The sequence below is a fragment of the Notolabrus celidotus genome, chromosome 21 (genome assembly GCF_009762535.1).
Source record: "Notolabrus celidotus isolate fNotCel1 chromosome 21, fNotCel1.pri, whole genome shotgun sequence".
Lineage (NCBI taxonomy): Eukaryota > Metazoa > Chordata > Actinopteri > Labriformes > Labridae > Notolabrus > Notolabrus celidotus.
Genome location: NC_048292.1, coordinates 22,741,442 through 22,760,280, shown reverse-complemented (window position 1 = coordinate 22,760,280; position 18,839 = coordinate 22,741,442). Strand labels below are relative to the sequence as shown.

At 39.5% G+C, this 18,839-nt stretch overlaps 1 long non-coding RNA gene across 3 annotated transcripts in view; it reads left to right on the top strand.

The window, feature by feature from the left end:
• Positions 1 to 18,839, top strand: part of LOC117805480 — a 73,275-nt gene that overhangs the window by 6,527 nt on the left and 47,909 nt on the right. For all 3 annotated transcript variants that reach the window (XR_004629434.1, XR_004629435.1, XR_004629433.1), the window contains exon 3: positions 18,581 to 18,699. This is a non-coding gene — a long non-coding RNA (uncharacterized LOC117805480). The remainder of the gene's footprint in view (positions 1 to 18,580; positions 18,700 to 18,839) is intronic.

Here is an 18,839-nt window from a genome sequence, read left to right as displayed (position 1 = left end):
GTTTTCCCCGCAACAGAATTACAGAGCAGGCGATGACTGATGAGGATGTGGTCACTGCTGCACTTGTGTGGCAGAGTCCTGTGAAGGGGTAGCGCTCAGTGATGGACTGCAGGGGACAGATTGGGAGGAGCTATCAGTTTGGCCTCAGTGAGGAGCAGGGGACCTGGGGGAGACCTGTTTCCTGCCAGAGGTCAAAGGGCAACTGGAGAGAGTGAGGAAGTGACAAGGACGAATGATAGTGGAAGGTTATATGTTATGTACAGGCTAATACACGCTGTCCTCTGCTCGTCATATCAGGTGAATCACAATGACTTAATCAAAAGATGAACGAAATTGAAACCTGCTGTGACATGTGCTGTCATCAGAGTCCATGCAGCACAGATCAGCTGGTGGAGCCGCCATTACCAAAACAAACTTTCAACTTCCCTGAGGTTGATACAGACTGAAGTTCCTTGTTCCTTGAGCATCCACTTGAGGCTGTCTACAAAACCCCAGGAAGCCCCATTTAACCCTATAAAGCCTGAACCATCAAATAATTGCCAGAAAATTCAAATTCTTTGAAAATAGTGTTTATTGGAACTTTTTGATAAATAATAAAAAAAGAGAAATGAAATATCAATGTTCATGAATTTGTATCATATGTGATACATCAGGTTTTTTGGTGCAAATGTTTTGCACAAAGTTTATTTTTTAAACATACATAAAAACAAAATTTTAAGACTATTAAACTTTGTGTTTCCTTCAAATTTTAACCCAAGTAATTTCAAACATAGAAATGATCTTATTCCATATTGCATGACAATGTCATACATATTCTGTATCTGCTACACAACAAAAATAACTAATTAATTGTATATTTCTTCTCTGAATCATTCAATTTTTTGAGTAAATCAATGAGCAAAAGACTATTATTTACTAGGGAGTCATTGTAACATTCAACCAGTCATCAATCATCATGATACAGCAGGTTGCATCTATAAAAATACAATATACATTATAAATATCTCAATTTCTACTCTAAATTTGCCTAATTATGACAAGTAAACATGTTCTTAAATAATAAAAAGACTGTATGTTGCTTCATGGAATAAATAATGTATGAAATGTAATAGAATTATGATTGACAGGTCTCCAAATAAACAACCTTATATACCTGCTGTAACAATTTTAATACATACATTTTCAACATGGTTTGAGTATAAATTAAGTAATGAAATATTAATTAGTTTTACATTGCATCAATCCAGTAACTATTCCTCTTGAAGTTTCAGGAACAATTTGAAAGTTTTTTCATCCAAACTTTTTCAAAATTGTCAGAAATATCCCTGAAAAACCTTGAGTGGGTCTCTGATCCACAGCTGACATTTTGGATGTCTAAAGTGACGTCCTTCTGGTGCATGAATTACTCACACCTGGTGGATTATCCATGCACTGCATGTATCTGATTGTATAGATCATTTTTTTTCGAAAAAAAAATATCACACTGATGATGTAGAGGTCTCAAAAACTGATGTATCAAATATGATACGCTTGGCATTATAGGGTATGTAAAATGACCTAACTCACAGCAGAGTTACACATGTGTAGTCTGGTGTCACAGTTTTAACCTCATTTCTTTATTCATGCACACTGTTCAGGGGGTAGTTCTTTAAATAACATCTGTTTTGATCTTATTAAGACGTAGAGTTTTGCATACATTTGCATGATTAGACATGTGACTGAACTGACACACGCGGGTGCGTTGTGGCCTTTTACCAGGCGGTTTTAGGCCAAGAGTTGAAGTGTAGTATAAAATATGTAAAGGATACTGGTGGAGGGTTATGGGAAGAAGAATCTCAACAGGCTGAGACAAATCCCTGACTCAAAGTAGAAGCAGATGTGACGGTTGGTATGCTTTCAACACAACAGCTTTCTTATCAGCCTACTTGGGGGTTGAATTAATATTAAATTCAACATTTTAATTCACATTTAAGTCTACACATCATTGTGATTTATTTTAATAAATAACATTAAACTGAACATCTTTATTTAGGGTAGAGTCTAGTTGTTGTATTCACAGTAAAGTTGATTTGATACGTGTGACATGTATGATCTGGTTTTCCCTGGCGTCTCTATGCTATTCAGAATTAATTACCACTGTTAAAGGGGTTTCAACCAATCAGAATCAAGCATTAAATAAGCTGCATGGTTAGTAAGAAAGCTGGGTAATAGATTACACTTATCAGTATCAGTGTCAGACTTTTATCACTGCCTAGAAGGCCTGCAGTATGTTTGTGTGTGTGCATGATGAATAGCATTTATATACCCCTTCCATCTTCACTTATAGTACTTTAACTACTGGCATTTAAGTATCCAATGGATGTTATAGTCCGGGGTATATTTCGTGATGAATTTAAAAGGTTGCAGGACATCGTTGCAACGTTTAAATCATTTTAGTCTCTTCTACGAACAAACAGTGGTGGATAAAGTACACAGCCTCATTACTTAAGTCAACGTATAAATCCTCCTGGTCAAACATTACTTTGACTTATTACTACAATACAAGGGAATGTTGCTCTGCCAAATTATGACTTGAGTTAAAGTCCTGGAGCACTTGCTTTTAAGAATACTTAAGTATTCAAAGTACTTTTTAAAGTATCTTGCATGCATGGGTGTACATTCTGCTCCGTTCTGTTTATCTAGAAAACATGATTTCATATCTAAAAGGTAAACCATGAAATATTAACTAAGTTACTACAAGCACAGACAAGTTTCAAATGTTCATCTGGAATAACCAGTGTGTTAGCTCCAGACCTCCACATGCTTTCTCAGGTTAGATGCTGATGTTTTGTAGGCTGCGATGAAGTTTGTGTGGTTAACAGATCAGAGATTTACAACAATACAAACAATCATTCTTTATTTCAAAACCTCAAACGTGGGTTTGAAATATGGCCGTGGTGCTCATGTAGAGAATCATCATCCTTCTCAGTAATAGCCATCATCACCACGACTAAATGAACGCACTGATCTGAAGAACGTTTGACCTACGCTCAACTGAGGTACGGCTACACCACTGAGCCAAACCAAACACAAGTACACCAACAGTTTACGGTCTTTGGGATCTGATTTCAGAAAAGAAAATTAATCAGCTGACTTCAAAGCAAAAGTAGTGAGTAACTAGAGCTTTGAGAGAAATGAAGTGGAGTCAAAAGTATATCTTCCTTAAATGTAGTGGAGTAAAAGTAAAAAGTTCCCAAAAAAAATAATACTCAAGTAAAGTACAAATACTCAAAAACTGTACTTAAGTAGATTTATTTGTTAATGTCCACCATTGCAAACAAAAGGAAAATATGCAACATTGAAATAAAAAGAAAGCTGCAAGCATGACAAAAGCAAACTGCCCATCATTGTTTGGGATTTGTCGGTGACCACTGGGGTGTCCAATCAGATTTGAAGGGGGGGCCATGACCACTCCCTGGACCCAACCCTGCTTATATTCACAACCAGTTTCCTTTCCTTTAAAAATGAGAGCAGAATAATTCTTGAGAGAGAGAGAGAGAGAGCGATAGAAGTTGACAGCTACTTTTATCAAAGTTTCAGTGTCTGCAGAGTTTTGGTGACTCAATTCAGGAAAGTTTTTGACACTAAAGACATCCTTCTGTCTGGTTTTGGTGTCCGGTGATGTCATTTCCCATTATCTGCCTTTAAAGTCTGTTTACTCCGTGTGTTTTCCTCTCATTCTCTGCCAGCCTTTAATTTTGCTGTCATTTTATTCAGCTAGCGTGTTGATGTGGACTTCAATCCTTCCCTCCCAGCAGAGAACAGGAAACAAAAGCCGTCTTTGTGCGTCGTGAAGCTCAGCTTTGATGTTCAGGCTCTCGAGTTCTGTTCAACAGCTGCCGTTCTCTCTTTTCAGTCTGTCGAGGGTTAAATTTTCTCCATTAGGACCAGTTTCACAGACTGGTTTTAGAATTTGGCAGATTCCAGATCCATAGAAGAAGAGGATTATTATGTCTCCAGTCTGCAGAAATGTATATGCTTTACTGACAGGAGGAAGTGACATAAAGCGTCAACACAGAGATTAATAATTTGATGATTGATGTGCAAAGATATAAATGCTTTAATAATTCAATGGTGGCCATGTTTCAAAGAGTCAAAAGGGTTACATACACACCAGAGGGGAAGTTACCAATACAAACTCTAAAGTTAAGAGATGCTATGAAGTTTGAGCTTGGAATCCTTAACATGAATGTGTGGTTTGTTTAATTTAATACCATGCTGTGTGCACTTTTTAATGCCACTGACAATGAACACAGCATATTTTGCTGCGTACGAAACTGAGGAAGGAACAGCCTGCTTAAGATCTTCAGCGAATGTACTTTGACGGTCTGTTCTTCACATCATACATCACTGGCGGATCTCCTTGCTGATTGGCCATTGTGACGCAAATGATTCCCTCAGGAGCAAATTTGTCCAAGTCTCAAGAATAACTGAATGAGGAGAGTAGAACGTTGAACATGTTGCAAGCTCACTCCATTTGCTTAATTCACATCGCCTGACAAGAACTCATCTTATCGTGTCTTTACATTGACTTTACATGCTATTCACTCACAAGGAGGAAGGGTATTTGTGCGTGGTGTGAACACTGCATTAGGATTGATTAACATTAAGTAAACTTCCAGGTTAGACAGAGCAGATCATGACTTTGTATGGATCTAATAGTGAAGCAAAAACTATTTGTAAGTGCCCAGATAGATCCACAAATGCACACACAAATTGAAAAAGATTCACAAATGTGTAAGCAGATTTACAAAGGATACCCACCTCTGCAAACATGCAGACCAGTTTGTAAATGCATACATAGTTAATAATGACTAAGTGTTTTTGCTCCAGGAGACTACAGTAGGCAAGGCAAGTCTATTTATAGAGTACTGTTCATACACAGAGCTATTTAAAGTGCTTTACAAAGGTAAAACAAAAACTGTTACATGAGTTAAAGAAATATGTCATAAAATATGAAACATCTGTAAATATAAAATACACAAACATCAGTAACAGCTGAGGAGATTCCCTCGATTGGAGCAAAAGTCACATGTACACGGACAGTGAATCCTGCCTTGTTAAGATCTGCAACAAATCTGACACAATCCACAAATGTGTGCAGTGAGGGTTTGCTCGCCCTAAGCTCAGGCTCACCGTGTCTTACTTTAGTCCGCCCAGCATCACTGGTGACTTGTTGGCGTGAACTGAGCAGCCATGTCATCACATCAGCTCCCTACAAGGTTGAATGATAGGGACATCATGAGAAAGCTAGTTACAATGAAGCATCAAGCTTTTGGTCTCTCACATTCTTCCAGAATATGCTAATGCTAATCTTACTAATCACATCTGAGAAGTTTCTTTAATTCTGGTGCTGCAGCTTCTGCTTCATTGGCTGTTTTCCCAAAACTCTACATTCTCTGTATCTAATATTTCACCATCCATACACTCCTTGCTTCTCTCACAGAAGACCTGATGAGACTGTGGAAGTTTCCAGAACAGTTTGTGCTTGTGGGATGAGCCATGCTGTCTCTGGTTAGTAAATCACTGCCTCCAAAAAATCCACAGAGCAGAAACGATGAAGCAAAGAGGCAACGACAGCTCTCCAAGTGTGTGTGTGTCTGTGTGTGTGATGTGTGTGTGAAGAGTGTCTGAATGTGGCTGGCGAGGTAATTAACATTTCCCTAGCATCAGCGGCTGGTGCTCAGGGCTAAAATGATCCGCGGAGACCTCGTCAAAGCTGTAATGAAGTCCTAACACTTCTGCACTGACAAAGAATAGAAAAGAACAAAATGAAAGTTGAAGAGGATGAGCAGACAGTACGGCTCAAATCATCGAGTGTGTGCTGAATACTGCAGGGAAAAAAGTTTGCCTGAGAAGATGTAGAAAAGTTAGGCTGAAAAATGAGATGGGTTTGTTCACATCATACTTTTCATTTCATTCTTTTCACAGCTCAGTTAAAGGAAGCAGAAAAAAAAATGATATTAAAAGTGTTGAGTCTGTGAGAGCGGCATGTCCATACTGAATCTGAAGCCGAAGAACTCACTCACTGTCAGGACAGTGTCACTGTAGTGGAAGAGAGCTCAAACATAAGAGCAGCTGTGACAAAAAGATGCTTCTGCTTCATTACTCATTTAACTTTTGTCAATCAGTAAATTATTCTTTATTGTTGTAGCACCGCATCCCAACAGCAGCTATCTCTGCCTCACAAACACATTTTGCACACTAGTAGGCTTGAAGGCACCATGGTGGCAGTTATGGTCAAACCATAGATTGTATAATACATGGACACAGCCTCTGTGACGTCACCCGTTTGTTTCTGAAGCTGAGTTTTGAAGCCAATCTTCGACGGTTGCCACACAGGAAATGCTGACTCAACTTAACTTTTGGTCAACCTAGCATGAGGCAAAGAGGCCGAGTTGAGGTGGGCCTTTAGCCTCCTCGCTCACAGCTACAATGTGCCCACCTGACAATCAAGTCAGCCATGCTCTTATTTGGGCAAACTCGAAGTTTAAAATTGTATTCACCCCCTGTACGGTGTGTGCCTATAGAGAAATGAACTATTCAGACCTAAACCGTTTCATGAACCAGGCTGTAAGCATGTTTATTTCTGCTGTGAAGATCGTCTTCTTTGACTGGGTGTGTATGTGGTTTCCAGTGTTTCTGCAGCCAGCCTCTAGCAGACGCTGGCTGAACTGCAGTTTTTAACACTTCCGTATTGGCTTCATATTTTAAGACTAAGAGATTCCTGCTTCGGTCAAACATGTATTAAAAGGAGAGTTCAGCTCAGGTACTGGTCAGTATGTAAGTTGAATACCTCCCGGTCAGCTCGGCCCCTTTGTTGGGAAAGTGGTCAGAGACACAGAACGGAAGTTAGGCTATCAACCGCTGCAGACGTGATCAACTCTTCTGTGTGATTTAGCTAATTTTAAGAAACTACAACCTGAAGAGTAATGTTGAGGTGAGTGTATGCATTATTCAGAAAAGTTTTACCAGAAGAAAAGTCTATTTTTGGATGCAACACATATGAAATATAGTGCCACTAGTGTAGGGTGGTAGGATTAGTCGAATCGCTGTGGACAGTCCGGTAAGAACTCTAGCGTTGCTTTCTCAGAGGTAAATCCAATGACCAGGCCTAGCTGTGGTAAAATTGTAAAATTGTTTAATCATTGAAATTGTGAGTGGTTTCTGGAAAACAAACAATACATGTCAAACTTACTTATTCTATCTTTAAATAACTGTAACATCTTACTCTATCTGCTAACGTAACTCTACAAGCATGAAGCCTAAATGTACGAACACAATACAACAACCTCAGACAATTCTGACTATTAAAACAACTTACTGTTCAATGGATGCACAAATCTGAGATAAAACATTGCAACTGAGAACAACTGAATAAACTCTCTATCATCGATGCAGCAGACAGGCCGGTGTGAGAGATGTGTCTGTGCAGCTCTCTCTGCCGGCCACCGATTGGCTGATCACTCTCTACCGTCTTAAAGCGACAGGCAACACGCAGCCTTTTTTACAACATATGTGTTCCTCCGTCTGACTGTGCACTGATCAGCTCTTCTGGTCTGCTTTTGACAATATCTCTTCAAACCCACTTCAAAGATTAAGTGTCTCTTTAAGGTGTTATTAATGTAAAACAAACACCAGGAGCATGATGAGAAATACTGTCAGTAATGTCAGTGAGCTAATCGTAGTCACATTTATGACCCTGAAAGGGAGTCAGTCATATTTCAAATGAAAAAGTCCTTCACCTTGTAGAAGATACTAATCGGCTTTTGTCTTAGATGGCTCACTCTGCAGCTCCACACTGACTCAAACATTAAAAACCCTTCACTAAATCAATAAAGTCAGCTGAACTATTGATCTGTGGATATGTTTAATTTTAGTTAACACCAGCCTGAAGTAAGCACAGAAGAAAGAGGGGAAACAAATGAACCATTAGAATGGATCCATACCTGTTAACACAAACTCATTGAGCTGAAACTTTCTCTATAAAAACCTGTTCAGTTCCAAACAGTTTATTTGTGATGTGCTGAGGGTCTGTGTGGATGTGTTTTTGTCACACTATCCAATTAAAATGATTGTGTTTATGTTGGATTTGACTTTAACATTTATAGATTTACTCCATTATACTCTTGTGTTTTTTTTGTAATGTCAGTTGTAAGTTGCTGTAATTTAATATGGACTGGGCACCCTTTTGTGTATATCACATTTCAAAATAAGCTATTACTACAACTGCTACTGTACCTTTTAATGTCTAGCTTTAACCAATCTCAGAGCCCATCAGCTATTGTGTGATGATGATTTACGCACCTGGTAAAGTGCGAGAGCTTTCCTATAGACAACGTCAAGCTAAAGCGTCCTTCTCAGTGCACCACTTTGTTTACAGTCCGACTTGCAAATTGTAAACTTGTGTGTTAAGATCTAAAGCAAAGCCAAACTCACACCCCTGATCTGTCCGCAAAAATAAAAACCCTAATTTCTTGGTTCATTTTACCCCCTGAGGCTGCACTCTGGCACACCAAAGGAAGAGAAACATATCTATTGAGCTTTACTGTGTCATTAACAGGTTTTAAGTTTGCTGAAACAAAAACGTCATGATGCAGATTTGTAAGAAGTATAATGAAGAAGAAACAACTCTTAAAATGTTTGTTAAACGGAGGTTAGATCTATAATTTTTAATGCATTTTAAGAAGTGAGAAATCTGAATGCAAAATGACTTTTTGATGAATCTGAAACAACAACCAAACTTTTATTGAAATATTTAATCACTATAAGACTAACCTGAGAATTATCCAACATCAGCTGGATGTTTTTTTTTTTTTCTGCAGTACTTGTTTTTTTTTTTTTGGCAGTTTTCATTTATTCTGCTTATCTGTTTGTCTTCAGGTCAATCATTTCTGGACAATGAATTTATTCCACAGCAACAATAATCAAAATCTGTCAGCTGACAATTCCCTGTGACTCCAGGCCGTTTGCTTGGTTTTGGCCGAGAGCTCCACTCGTGTGTTTTTCCAGCCGCGGGCCATGATTCCCGTCGTCGAGGTCTCACTTTCACATCTATCATAGTCTGTGATAAATTATTTAGCAGGGCTTAGTTTATCTGAAGGTGACCTCGCCTCACAGTTTCTGCTCTTATCAGCCTGTCAACTCGGGGATCGTTTTTCAGTCTGCAAGCTGGCAGCAACAAAGCTTCAGTCATTTTTCACCCACTGTTGTTTTAGTAATATTCTAACAGTTCAAAGAGAATTTCAAGATAAATACTTTCTTCTCATGTCAAAGTAAAGCTCAGCAGGGTGCTACGGTGGCTCATGAGGTGGCTTAGATTACACAAAGGAAACATTGAGTATTATAGTGAGTTTTATCATTGGTGCAGCTTGGATCATTCTCACTACCTTCACAACATCACCTTATTTAAAAAGCTGAATGTTCTACTCAGTCAGAACTATAGTCTGTTTATAAAAAATGGTTGACGTGACAACTGCCCAATAGTGAAGCCAAACAGTTTGGAGCTTCCTCTAATGACTAGCTTCAGTACAGGTCATAAATCCTGCCTCCTCTGCTAAACCTCCTGAGTTTACCCCAAAATCTTAGGGGCACGGGTAATATCTGAGAGGAGCTGGAGATATTGAGACTTTTAAATTTAAACTGAAAACATATTTATTCTGTCTGGCTTTTATGTAGGGTTTAACAATTTTATTCCTGCTTTTACTATTATATTGGTTTTAATGTTGCTTTATCATTTTATTAATTTTTAGCCTTTATTTCATTTTAAACTCTTATCCCTACCCTTTTTAAAATGTATTTATTCTAAATATTTATATTAATAATTTCTTTATATCAATATGATGCTTGAACTTATTTGAATTACACATATTTTATCGTTGCCGGTGTGCATTAGTCTCTATTTTAAAATCCATTTTTGTTTTTACTATGTCTTGCCATTTTTTAAATTCTACTTCTTTCTTGTTTTCAATCGCTGTAAAGCCCTTTGGGTTGCATTTGACTTGTATGATAGGTACTATATGAAGAAAGCTTGATTGATGGATTGAATAAATAGTTTACTTTTTTGCATTACAGTTTTTGAGTTGCTTCAGTGTAATGTGCTTTGAGCCATGTTACAGGCATCTAGAGAAACATTTGCTACGGCTCCTCTGATTTGGGTGTTAACTCTTATTATTATTACCTGGTTTGAAGACGCTACATCGTTAGTTAAAAGTCCCTTTGAGTCTTAATTACTTAGTCATTTCATGGCCTCTCAGTGTCTGCTTATTGCTCCTCTCATGGTTTTTTACATCCCTGTGGTTTAATTGGCACATTAAAGGGATCAATAATAGATGACAGTGATTATCAGTCTGCGTTTGGGAAAGGCAAATTATTCAACAGGTTAACATTTAATTTCCAATGTTTGATGGATGCTTTAATATGTAGAGCAGAAAGAGGGATGTCTGGTAATGGTCAATCTGAAGGAGCCACAGCTGATTGATACATGCCCACATACAATCTCCCTCCCACTGTAGCATGAAGCCAGCCTGAAAAAAGAGAGCTGGGTGATACACCCAGTACACTCCAGTATACACCCCAAACATTTCTTAATTTCACCTGTTAGTGTACCCAGACTTTATACCAGCTGCCAGTATCCTTCCATGTCCTCTCCATACTACAGTTTCTCTTCTAAGTAGCGCCAGAAATACATTACCAATGGTGCACTACTACCAGCATCCATCCCCAGGCATCACGTGACACTCTCATGTCTGAAGCAACATCAAATGGACACAAACTTGCAAGTATCTCTGGACGGTGTTAAATAAACAAAGAAAACTGGAGTAAAAAGAAGACGATAGCAGTGTTGGGTGGGTTCCAAAAAGACACATAGAAAGATGCAAGCTAAAGAAAAGCTGGATGACACAGCTCTTCTTTTATCTTATATTAACTGTAGAATTTTAAAACTTTATATTAATGAGTTACTTATACTGGATGCGAGATATACAAGTCAACAAGTGAATAAGGGGAGTACTGGCACTCATTTTCCCCCCTTTTAAGCATCAGAGGGCATCCAATGGTGCAACTTTTTGGCATCTTATCATATAAACAAGTTACGGCATGTAATACAAACACAAGAAACTGTAAATCTGAAATTAGAATAAAATACAATTCTGCATGAAGTGGGCACAACATTTCTGCATTTGCTTGCTGCAAGAATTCAGGATGAAACACCAAGTAGGGTGGATTATTTGTTGCTGACTGTCTCTCTTGGGGGAGTCTGCATTCCTCTGAGAAAGCATGTTTACTGCTGCCTTGTTCCCAAAAGGAGAGTGATCAAAAAATCAAAAAGGTAGAAAAGGAACAAAAACATAAAAACAAAGAGCTTGGCTGTTGTGAAAGTTCTGGATAAAAACTGTCACCAGGGTTTCAAAAATTTCCACCACATTTCTCTAACACTCAGCATGCCCTGCCTGCACTCTGCATTTCATACACCTCAGAGCTCTTTAATTAACTGCAACACCGCCTCAACCACAAATGCAAAACAGCAAGGCACTCTGCTGCCGATGTGTTCGACAGTGACTCGGCTGCAGACACGCGACTACATCCATCTCCCCCGAGGCCTCGCTGCTGAGTTATCTAGCATCATCGATTGGGCACGGGGGATGAAGCCGCTGGGGGACCACCCATTTGTTTCCCTGCAGCTGATGTTTGCGATCAGTTCAGTCCCTCACGCTGACACACATGCTCATATCATATTCACACACTCACAGGCTTCTAGTCCCCCTGAGGAGTGTAGATAGAGGCCTACTCCAGGATAAGTGACACTGAGCACTGAGCTGGGATCCGTGAGTGTGCATGAGTTTGAATATATGTGTTTATATACCTTTAAGTGAGCACCTTACAGGATTCTGTTAAGTAGAACTGAAGTTCAGTCCTAGATTTGCTGAGAAATTACATTTACAACACCCTCTGTGTTTCTTTTGGCTGATGTACTTCATGGCAAGGCCCTCATGATGCGATGCATGTCACGAAACATGGAGGAGTGATCTTTTTTCTCTCTTGTGCTCTTGGTCGGTCTGCAACAGGTGCAAAAATAATAAATGCATCTTGATGAGAAGGCAAATGGGACTGTTTGATGTCTGCATTTGCAAACCTGCTGTGTGAGAGCTGCAGGTCTGACGGAGAGCAGAGCAGAGACACACAGCAGGCAGTATGAAGGGCAGAAGCATACAAACACAACTTATCTCCTTCTTTTATGTTTGTTCACCGCTATGGACTAGGGATGGGCATTTTAAGCCAAAATACTATTCGATAATCATTACCCATCCCTACTGTGGACGTGTGTATTAGTTCTTCAGATTGTAACTGCTGTCAAAGAATCTAAAAATAATGTCTTATTTTTTTGATTCACCACTTTGTTTTAAGTAGAGGCGCTAGCTTACTGCAGCTTTATGCTAAAGTAGCCAGCATATTAGCCAAACAGCATCATCTACGGACACAGATGTTGTTGTGGTTACAGAAATTTAAAGGACTGAAAAATACTTTTTTAATTCATTCGTGTACCAATGTCACGTGTGTACATGACTTTGCTCTATCAATATCGTTGCACAGCCCTAATGTGTGCAAGAACTTTAAGTGCTAAAGCTAGCTACTTTCCAACAGTAGGTAATGATTTGTCATGTTGTTTTACTTATTACTATGGTCTCATATCTCTCTGTATAAAATAGTTGAACTTGACTGCAAAGCAACAGTTAGTGGAATTCCAACTTGCATTCTGGAGAGCAGCAGTTCATCATTATCCTTAAGATAAAGGGAATAACTTTGATGAAAATATATTAAAGTTGAATTTTGGCGGAAATGTGGGATGTTAAGGGGCTTAGGTGTTCACATTGACACTTGTGGCTTATCCCATCTCTGATGTGAGGATATCAATTTGCAGGAACTGAAAGTAAAGTTGAATTAGTGTGAATCAGTGCAAACATAGCAAGCAACATTAACTAGCGAACACTTTCAGAGGGTTATCTAGAGAGGGTTTTCTAGATTCTTTCAATTCTAGTGTGAAAACTCTGATATCCACTCCCTTTTTCTGTAAATATTAGGGGTGTAGTGTCATCTCTAATCTATTGTCTTTCCTTTCTCATACTTGATTCTTGTCTCATCTTTGGTCGAGCAGACACAATACTATTTGCAGGGTTGGAGTAAGGCATGTTTCTTAGACGTATGCACTCTATTACCCATCAACAACTATGAAAAAAAAGACGGGTCACATGGAACACAAAACAAAAACGACAACCTACCTGCACACCTGTTTTACTCGGGGTGGCTCTAACTCAGATGCTGTTTCACAAATATGCCCAAAGCAGTTTTACATAAAGAAGGACAAAAACTACAGAGTCATCTTCACTTCTATGATCGTAAATAAAAAGTGAGCAGAATTCGAATTTCAGATGACTTAAATCTGCAAGCATGTGTTTAAGTCTTTATCCTAATGTGAAGCTTCCCATATGAATCCCCGTGGGTGTAACTATATGGGTATTTTGATTATTTCAATAGACAGGTTTTACATAAATGTGTGAATGTGAGTAACATGTTGAGGTCTTGAGTCTGTGTATGCATGCATTTGTTGTTTTTGCCATATTGAAATGTCAACGGTCTTTCTCTGCCTGTGTGCATGTCCGTGACTGTTCATATAGATTCTGTGTGCACAGAGTGTGCGTCTCAGAGGACTGACAGGAGAGCGAGGGCTGAATTTAAATGCAGGTCATTGTGCAACGTGTACATCCAGGTTTTGTCTCAGTCACTCTGTGCTCAGGGTGGAAATCCCTCCAACACGGCACACATACCGATAAAATCTAATAACCTCCTCCCTCCTGCTGTGATCGAAGCTCGTCAGCGTCGTGGGGACTGATGGTGCACCCAGAGGAGTCATCAGGTGATGCTGCACGCTGCCAGTTCCCACACTTTGATGTCTTTGAGGGGGAGTGGGCTCCACTTGTTTTGTCCGTTCCTACAGGGACAAAACTGACAAGGACAGCGGGATAATTGGATTGATGTAGGAATGTGTGGCCATCAGCTTCTTATTTAATTCCTCTGACTCACTCATTAGACTTGGAAGAAGGTCTTTAATTAATTTCAGCACCGGCTAATTAAGGATAGAGGTACGGTGTGAATGAAAATAAATGAAGAGCAGGGAAGAGCTGGTGCTTGTTGATGGCGCAGTAAATTTTCCATTTCAAAAGAAGACCTGGGATGTGACTTCTTTGATTAAGAAGTCAAATATATGGAAACATTTCCTCATCTGTATACATAATGCAGGAAGACAGTGACACAGAGGTGCAGCACGTCTCGCAGGAACTCAAAATGAATGCAGCAGCGAGTGAGATAACAACCAATGGGTCTCTATAATCAATACAGATCAAAAACACTGAATCCTACACTACCCATAATGCAATGCTCTCTCCTGGTTTCAGATTCAAACCTATGCCTCCAGGATGTATCTCAGGCTTCCTGTTAATGATAAGTTTGTCTGCTTGATTGTCTTTTGGTTGGTTATACCATAAGATCGATGAACATTCACTCAAAATAATTCCTCCAGGTTTAAATATCTTAAGAAGAAGTTACTAGCAGTGTCCATAAAGTTGAGCTATAACTACTCATGATAACACCAGGCTATACAGTCTATTTCTTCCATTATGCAGAGGACTGTGGGAAGGAATCGTAGCCTGTATCACCCACTGTTTTTAGGGAGATGTGTCGACCTGTGCAGCAGGGTCTTGTCTCACCCTGACACTTCCACAGTGGCTTCAGTTTTCTACACCACGGTTTGCTGCTTAGTCAGAATAGCCCAACGCTTGCAAACTACAAAGTTTGGCCAGGGGCTGGAAGATACGTACATGTATTGGCACATAGAAATTTCTTCTTGTTTCACAGCTTATAAAAGTTACTCGTCATGCTACAAGATTACTGCCTTGAAATAGAGACATATTACGCTAGTGAAAAGTACCAAAAGTGAAAACCCCTTAGACTTACAACTCATTACACATATCGGTTATCTTGTCCAGATGTTGTGTAGCCTGCTGCATTGCGTAACCTAGTTTAATCTAATCTTAATCTCTAATCTTTACTGCTCTTTATAATGGTGACAATCTAAACAGGTGTGCTTAACACTGTATGCCTCTGCCCAGTTCGCTGTCAATGAAAACATTGATAAACGGGCTCCTAATAGTCTCCAATCATGTTTCAACATGCAACCAGTGAACCCGTTAACTAGGCCACTACTTAAAAACATTAAAAGTTCAAATATGAGTAAAGTGCATCAGCTTTTTTAACACATACCTGAATACAGACCATATACAGGACAGGACATATTCCATCCTCTGTACATGCAAAAGAGTCTCCTCAGGTAACTGATGCAAGCATTGGTAGAGCTTGCAATTCCCCAGCAGCGAGGGCACGGCACTCAGCATCTTTTCTCCTCCCTATAAGCTGAACTCAAAGCTAGCCGTTGCTGTTTTGGAAACCAGCATCTCTCTCCTCCTCAATGGACCTCCCCACCGGTGATGTGGATCTATGTTTGGTTTGAAGATACTGCTTCATATTCGGAGTAAAGTTCTGAGCAGTTGATAAGCTCTTATCCTCACCGTGATTTTGTTTTTGTTTCTTTCGTGCAAAATCTCCAACTAAAGGGATTGTTTCCATGACGTAAACACTGTCCTCTCTGTCATCTCACTTTAGCATGAGTTGAATCAACTAGCTACGCATGCGCACTCACATGACTGTAGGTTTATTTTCTGCAGCTGCCTACCATGAAGTAGGATGGGGACAGACACTGTGCAAATGCAAATTTCAGTTTTGTGGTGACAAAAAAAAAGTAATGGATCACTTTTATTGCAGAAGTTATGCATTAAAAATATGACTAACTGATTACCTTATAATGCATCACCCTCAACACTGCTCTGACATAGAGTAAGCAAAGGTTAGTGTTCAAGTTAGAAGTTTGTTTGTCATTTAAGGAAATTTGTTGGATGTCATAGATGAAAAGCCCAACAAGCATCACCTTACACCTTATCTTTGTGTTCTCTGGATTACATGCCCCACTCAAAGTCGACATTTTGTCAACTTTCAACAAACTTCCTGTCTTCCTTCTTGTTTTACCCAAACTAATCAGGAGTAAGGTACTTCTAGTCACGTCATTTATAACCTGATAGTTGCCCAATTTCTCCCCTGCCTGCTTGATATTGGTTCCTTCTTCACTACAGCCAAGGAAACATCAATCACTTTACTGCATGTAGTATTTCATTAAAGAGTATCAGGGCTCAGTTGGTTTTCTTATCTTCTTTCCTGCCCATGTCCTGCAGTGACATTGTGATCTCAGATTCAAAAAAGCTCCACCGCTCCTTTTTTTACAAACACAAAGAAATCACGTTGCAGATCCTCTGTTCCCACAGTGCATAAATCCACAGACTGACACTTTCAAATCCCTTTTGATGTGATATTCACATCTGCTAAGAGTAATCCTCTGAGCAGTATCTGCAGAATCTCTCCTCCACAGACGTGCTTTTATCCAGTCTGCTGTTCATAACAAAACCTCCTCGCTTTGGGCCCCCTATTAGGCAGCTTAACTGGCCTGTGGCGAACAAATTACAAATTACCTTCCATGGTCTGGACGGATTTTAATTTCTGACTGTGCCTTGGTGGTTTCAGCTCAGCGGAGGCCTCACAGATTAAGTCCTGCTGCATTACACTGATGAATAATGGAGGCTGTTTACCCACCAGTTTGTTTACTTTAACCTCAAACGCCTCTGCAAATATCTCATTGTTTGTTTCGACCCAGCAGTCGGCTAAGTCTCGTGTTTTTTTACGTAAGACTCGAAATGTAATTTTGCACGGTCAGTGTGGCAACATGAGGACACACACTGACAAGTAGAAGGTCAAACCACAGGTGTGAGTGTGTGTGCACAGGCTTTTATTTCTGAGGTTAGTGAGTTACTGGCTGAATCCGTTTGGTCGGACCTGAAAACGTTCAGCAGATGGTTTAACTGTACTCTGCAGCCTTCCCTCATTTGAAGTGCTACACAGAGCACCGCTCACCATTTGGCCAATCTGCCGGAGCTGTTGATCAAGCTGCAAATAAGAGTCTTATTGTCCTCTGAGCTCGGTGTGTATGGAGTGTTTCATCATGAAGGCTGCATCTGAAGACAACTGGGCTTTAATTGCAGCGATGTGAGGTGTGGAGCTGTTCTCACACCAAGCTGGAGGGAGTTTGTTATCAAATGATGCTGTGTATGTACAAATCATCACCCTCCTTTGTTAATGCTCAGCCCCTCAAGAGCCCTATGACTCACATAATGTATGCGTAGCACTATGTGACTAACAAGTAAATATATGCATAACATTTTTATTTGCAGTATTTAGTCTATTCATCTTCATAACACAACAGATAATGTATCACTGAGGAGGATCCTCGTCACGAGCTGATTTGCATCGGTGGAGCTGCAAACACACAGAACCATCAGTAACTTTAAATTTGGACACTTTATAGAAATTGATACAGAAAGTGTTTTCTCAGATTGTGTTCTTATTTCACATTCGAGCCATCACACCTACATCTGCTGTTTTGTAACCCAGCCGTGGGTTACTCCCACAGAATCTTTGTGAGCTGCATTTTCAGACATTTAGATACAGATCAATTGTATTTCTCCACCTGCAGGCATTTCAAATGCTTCATTTTGTCATTTTCCTGCATAAACACTCGTATCGTAAACCGGTTAACCACATAAAGTTCTGTTTAGTGAGTATGAAGCATTTTATTTTGAGCCACCATTGTTTACAGATCTGTAACTTTCTAGCAGACTCCTTAAATGTTGCTTTAAAACTGCAACATTTTGTGTCCTTGAAGTACTTGTATGAGCACCAGATGCTAGCAAAGAATAGTGTTCAAATTTACAGAAGTTGTAAAGACTCATGCAACAAACTCTTATAAACATCCCCTATTTCTGTGCGTGTGCATGTGTCTGTGTGTGAAAGCAAACAGGAGCAATTTTCACCTCAACTTCACCCAAATCTTTTCCTGCCACCCTTCTTGTAAAATTTCTGCAAGAAGGTGTGAGCTGATGTGGAGAAACAGCAGGAAATATTCAGGAAAATTCACCTTGAGCTAGCTGTGGGCGGGGTCAATGACACTTGTATCATGCACCTTTTGCAAACCTGAAAGAGTGACACGTAATAGGAAGAAAAAACAGTATAAGGAGAATCATTTCATAGATGAGAACAGTGAAGCTATCTGCACCTCCGTCCGTTTGCATGTAGAAGAGATATAAATGCTAAGAGATTACATTGTGGCTTTTAAAGCGTACTTTTGACATCATGTCTCTTCAATGTGTGACATTTTTAAGGGCGCATTTGTGTAAGAGGCCAAAGTTGAAAAAGGTGTCCCATATCTGAGGTACTATGAGGTTTCAACATTAAGAGATGGAAAATCAGTTATAACAAATCTGCATGAGGCTGAGCAAACAATCGACTGGCTGAAAAATAGTAATGTATTCTTTCCCTTTTATTACAGATGTAACAAAATGTATCCACCAAACTCAGCAGAGTATTTTACAGCATCAATGGATATTTCCTGATCTGGAAATGAAGCCAGGATGATCTGCATCAGCAGAGTAACCAGTCAGCTCACAGGTCAGTTCTTCTGTTTGCATCTAAATATGCACAGAAGCTACCACCTTTACTGTGGAAAATTGCATGTCATGGTTGTTGTGAAGGCTGCACAAGATGAACACTTCAGTTTTAAAGATTTGAAAGCATGCCTGAAGCTTTCT